The sequence below is a fragment of the Cervus elaphus genome, chromosome 29 (assembly GCF_910594005.1).
Source record: "Cervus elaphus chromosome 29, mCerEla1.1, whole genome shotgun sequence".
NCBI lineage: Eukaryota > Metazoa > Chordata > Mammalia > Artiodactyla > Cervidae > Cervus > Cervus elaphus.
The window spans coordinates 17,498,612-17,504,611 of record NC_057843.1 but is presented as its reverse complement, the minus strand read 5'-3'; positions in this window follow the sequence as shown (position 1 = coordinate 17,504,611).

Genomic DNA, 6,000 nt, shown 5'->3' with positions numbered 1-6,000 from the left:
AGAGAAGGGGGAAGAAAGGGAAACCACATTCAGACAAAGATGCCTATTTGGAGATCAATAGTAGATACATCTTGTAAGGGGATTAAGTGATACTTGTTAACTTTGACCATCTGTTACACGCCAAAAATAGTGCTGAGTGCTTCATGAGCAAGCATTCACACAATTGATTTTTATAGGCTCCCCATGAGGCAGATACTATTATTATGACCATTAAACAGATGAACATATTTAGGCTCAGAAAAGTTAAATGACCAGAGGTTAGGCTCACACAACTCAGAAATGGCAGAGCTAATTCAAACCCGGGCAACCCCTAAAATAGTAGGAAGGCACATTTTACTGGTTTCACCACACACAATGCACATAACTGGGCACATCTACTACTGGAACTAAAATCCTAATCAATACGTCTGTAAAGACTGCCAAGGCTACAGTCCCTGTTTTGATCAATCCAGCCAACAAAGACTACTTCTATTAAGAGTAACATCCTCAAATCCAAAGAAATGACCAAATGAGGCAGTATAGCACACATTCTGAAAGATAAGATAAAAGTCCAAGTGGGCTTGAAAACCAGAATACACATCTTCTAAGAGGCAAAAAAAAAAAAAAAAAAAGCTGGAGCATCTGGGGACAAAACCAGACCTGGATAAAGACAAGATGAAAAGAGATAGCCAAGGACCAAGTCACAAGCAATTCTGGCAGGAATCAGAGCAGACAAATTGAACGTGAGTCAGCAATGAAGTACTGTCATCAGGAATGTGAGGAAAATGATCACAGAATGCCCTGTAAGAAGTGTGATCCCCAAGGACTCCGAAATAAACCTTCCAATGTCCCATTCATCAACTCACGCCTCAGATCCAGCCTGTGTCTAGTACTGGCCATGATACTTTTTAAATAATGGAGAGAAAAGGATAAAGGCCCAAAAAGGCAGAATTGACTAGAAAGAAGAAAAAAGGTTTTTTGGAGGAAGATTAAAAGATGTTGAATTATTTAACCTACATGAGCTGGTATTAAGAGTACCATAAAGAGGGGTGTGGGGAGTTCACAACTGTATAAAACATCCCTACATAAGAATGCTGACCCCCCTCTCTGTTTACATAAAAGAAATCATTCATTGGTTCACTGAACAAGAATTTGTCAAGAACCCACCATGTTCTAGGGATACAAACATGGAAAATGTGTCTAATTTGTGCCATGGAAGGACTTCACAACACAGTGGAGAGCTAGAGAAGTAAACAAATAATTACCATTTCTGCGGGACAGATGATCATAGAGGCATACGCAGAACACAGGGACACAAAGGAGGGAGTGGTAAAAACGCTGGTGCGGTGAGGCCGGGGGCGGGGGCGGCAACTGCGCAGTCTCGAAGGAAGAGGAGGAGATTTTTCAGAATTCAAGGAAGGGAAGAACACTCCGGGCACAGGGAAGAGTATGTGCAAAGGCACAAAAATGGGAACTCATCGAGAACACTTATGGAATTTCAACTAGTGCACAGAATCTGAAGATTGGTATATAAGAGAAGGGCAGAAAATAAGCCAAAGGCATCAACTGGGGCAAGATAATAGAGATGAATTTACGTCAGCTAGTACATTGGATTGGAGAAGGCAATGGCACCCACTCCAGTACTCTTACCTGGAAAATCCCATGGATGGAGGAGCCTGGTGGGCTGCAGTCCATGGGGTCGCACACAGTCGGACATGACTGAGTGACTTCACTTTCACTTTTCACTTTCACGCATTGGAGAAGGAAATGGCAACCCACTCCAGTGTTCTTGCCTGGAGAATCCCAGGGACAGAGGAGCCTGGTGGGCTGCAGTCCAGGGGGTCGCACAGAGTCAGACACAACTGAAGTGACTTAGCAGCAGCAACAGCAGTACATTGGGTTTACATCTAGCTAGTTAAAACATCCTGTAACAAAACCAAAATACTTTGTATCAGTCAGAACAGGCTCCCTGGTTGCCATCCTCCACTCCAGATGTAACTTCCCTGCACTAGGACTTTCAGAGCTCCTTACAACTCAAGGGTAATTGTGGGAAAACATTCATGCATCTTTTTGAAGCCTTGAGAACACAACAAGAAATATAGTTAAAAATAACCAGAGTATGTGGACTGATTAGCTGAGGTCAGTGAGTCCCGAATGATCAATGGGAAAGCAAGAGGTGTGGACTTAGGAAACCCAAGTCAGCGCAAATTAGACCACTTCTTGTGCCTGCACTGATTGTTTCTCTGATGTTCCTGCGGGGATCTTTGCTCCCAGTCATCTGGAATCCTTGGTACAGAAAATAACAGAAGTTCAAAAGAAAAACATTACCTGGGGATGTTACTAGGAACATGGGAAACTTATGTTATCGAAAAAACCAGACACTTTCTGCATACCAATAGCTCAATAAAAGCAATATGGAATTGGTCAGCAGGGCTCTCGATCCTAGAGGTCTTGAGTTCCCCAGTCCCATCTTTAAAAACTTTAATTCTGTCTCTAGTTCCTTTTTTCCAAACTGCATTGACCACTTTCAATCCTTACCTGCGGCACTGGCCACAGCAGGTGGTGACTGGGACTGAGACCTCTCCTTTCCAGTTCTTAGACCAGAGTCCATTTTGATGCCATCATGGTTGTTCACAGTGTTCAATATCATCCTTGCTAACATTTTGGGAGTTTTTCCTTACGTGAAGGGGAACTGCTGAAGAGTTTCAAAGAAAGATGTCACATGATCAGAATGATAAAAAAATTTTTTGAAGGATCCTTGATTGCAAAGTTACCAGAAAAGAGTGAAGCTTCTCTCCATGGAGAGATCTAAGAAGACACACAGTTTTCTTCTTTGAAGGATAAACATTTCAATGCTGGTCATCCTGTGTATGGACAACTTGGGGGAGATGACTGAAGAGTTTGCACTTCATTTGTGAGACCATTCCATTGTCGAGCACTGTGAAAATGTGAAATATGGTTACATTTTCCTCTCACCTGTTTAAAGGAGATGAGAAGTGTGAAAGAGATGGATGGGGACTGGGCTCTTTGAGTGACAACCTCTATCTCATAACTTTGTTGTTATTGTTCAGTTGCTAAGCTGTGTCTGACTCTTTGAGACCCCATGGACTGCAGCATGCCAGGCTTCCCTGTTTTTCACTATCTCCTGGAGTTTGCTCAAACTCATGTCCACTGAGTCAGTGATGCCATCCAACCATTCCATCTTCTGTCACCCCCTTCTCCTCCTGCCTTCAATCTTTCCCAGCCTTAGGGTCTTTTCCAATGAGCCGGCTCTTTGCATCAAGTGGCCGAAGTCCTGGAGCTTCAGTTTCAGTCCTTCCAGTGAATATTCAGAACTGATTTCCTTTAGGATGGACTGGTTTGATCTTCTTGAAGTCCAAGGGACTCTCAAGAGTCTTCTCCAATACCACAGTTCAAAAGCATCAAGTCTTTAGTGCTCAGCCTTCTTTATGGTCCAACTCTCACATCCATACATGACTACTGGAAAGACCATAGCTTTGACTAGATGGACCTTTGTTGGCAGAGTAATGTCTCTGCTTTTTAATATGCTGTCTAGGTTTGTCATAGCTTTTCTTCCAAGGAGCAAGCATCTTTTAATTTCATAGCTACAGTCACCATCCACAGTGATTTTGGAGCCCAAGAAAAGAAAACCTGTCATTGCTTCCACTTTTGCTCCTTCTATTTGCCAGGAAGTGATGGAACCATGATTTTAGGTTTTTTTTAATGTTGAGTTTTAATCCAGCTTTTTCACTCTCTTCTTTCACCCTCCTCAAGAGGCTCTTTAGTTCCTCTTCACTTTCTGCCATTAGAGAAGTATCATCTGTATATCTGAGGTTGTTGACGTTTCTCCCAGCAATCTTGATTCCAGCTTGTGATTCATCCAGCCCAGCATTTCTCATGATGTACTCTGCATATAAGTTAAATAAGCACGGTGACAATATACAAGCCTTGATGTACTCCTTTCCCAATTTGGAACCAGTCTGTTGTTCCATGTCCAGTTCTAACTGTTGCTTCTGACCTGCATACAGATTTCTCAGGAGACAGGTAAGTGGTCTGGTATTCCTATTACTTTCAGAATTTTCCACAGTTTGTTGTGATCCACACAGTCAAAGGCTTTAGCATAGTCAATAAACTGGAGGCATAGGCATTGCTTTATGTTGAAATTCTCTTCACGCTGCTGTGGCAGGTGACCCCTGACAGCAAGTAATCCCAGGCCGGGGCCTCTCCTCCACGCTGTTGCCCTCTCCTTACCAGAGACGGCAGGCAGGCTGAAGCACGGGACCAACTGAACAGTCCAGGAGTCATGAGGGCAAGCAGGCAGGAGCTGCCATGGAGGAAGAGAGAACTCCGAGGTCATGCAGCAAGCCAGGTGACTGAGGAGGATCAGAATCCACGCTCAGCTTTGAATCTCACCACTCAAGATCTTTCCAAATGTACTAATGTTAGTCACTCAGTCGTTCACCTAAATCCAGTCATTTCCAAATGATATTGTAAAAAAATGTTAAAACTCAGCTTTCAAAAAAAAAACTCAGCTTTCTCTTTAAAAAAAAAAATTGTATTTCTTGGTCAATCACGTAACCCCAGTCCTGAATTTTCCCCTGCTCATTTTTCTCATTTTTAAATCACCTGCTGATCTGCTACTGTGCAAGCGTTTTCCTCCTCATTTACTGAAGCTACCACTTTTTTTTTTCTTCTTTTTTTTTTTCTCTTAATGCTCACCTAATTAACAGTCAAGCAGCTCTGCATACAAAATCTCCAGGCTTTAACATTTTCCTTCTGATTAGAAGTTTAAAGAAAGAGCTGTTGAGGTTCAAAAAAAATTTCTTCCAAGAATTTTTTCTGCTCAAACATCACACCATCCGTTCTGAACAAGGACAGTGCGAGCAGCAGCCTCTAAAATCCCCAGAGACTGGGAGACCTCTGCTCCCTAAGATGATCACTGGATGTTTCGGGAGTCGGCTCCTCTGAGGCCACACTGTGGCCAGACAAGCTTGACCACAGGTAACACACTAGAACCATTCAGAAAAAGCCTATTCAACTAATCTCTTTTTATTGTGCTATCCTCAAGAGTTTTTCAAAAGCCATGCTTTCAAACTCTTATTAACTCACTGAACAATCATTTGTTGAGCACATACAAGATGCTAGACACTGAACTAGGTGGGAGAATATCATGGTGAGCAGATGTAGTCCTTTACCTAAGGGAGTTTACCGTCTATAACAGCAGCTCCTAACCTTGGTTGCATATTGAAATCATCCAGGGAGTTCTGACAATTACCAGTGCCCAGCCAACCCCAGAGGAATAAAATCAAAACCTCCTGAGGCGAGGAATAGTTTTTAAAGGTCCCCAAGTGACTCCAAAGTGTAACCAAGGCTGAGAACTAGACATATCAGTCAAAGAATCATACAAATTAGGATTTGTATCACACAAATCATACAAATTACAGCGTGCTGCAGTCCATGGGGTCCCAAAGAGTCAGACACGACTGAGCGACTGAACTGAATCATATAAATAGATGTAAAATTATAATATTAATAAAGGCCATAAAGAATTAGTCACACTTTGAGAAGGCTTCAATGCCGCTCATTTATACATGCAGCCAAGATTGGCTGAGCCTCTGCTGCTTGTCAGAAACTACAAATGTAATAGAACTATGGGCCATAACCTGAAGACACTGGATGACACTGGTCATGCGGCCACCCTTAGCAATAATGAGTCAGACGTTAGTATAAAGAGAATACTGAGCGACAGGAGATTTCTCGTCATTCCCACCTGCTCCATCAAGGGAACCCAGGTGATTCACCCCAGGCAGGAGCCCTGACCTCGGGGCACAAGTCAAACCCAGAGCCTGTCCCTCCCAAATGCCGGCAGGAGATCTGAGCAAGGCCACGTGATGAGCCTCAGTGCTGAGGGGACTGACTGGAGTAGAGGGAAGTGGTTCAATAATCTGGACTGACAAGGGGTGTCCAGGAGGAGGAAACAGGAAACCTGATCTATTAGGTCTGTTGGCTGATTTAAAAAGG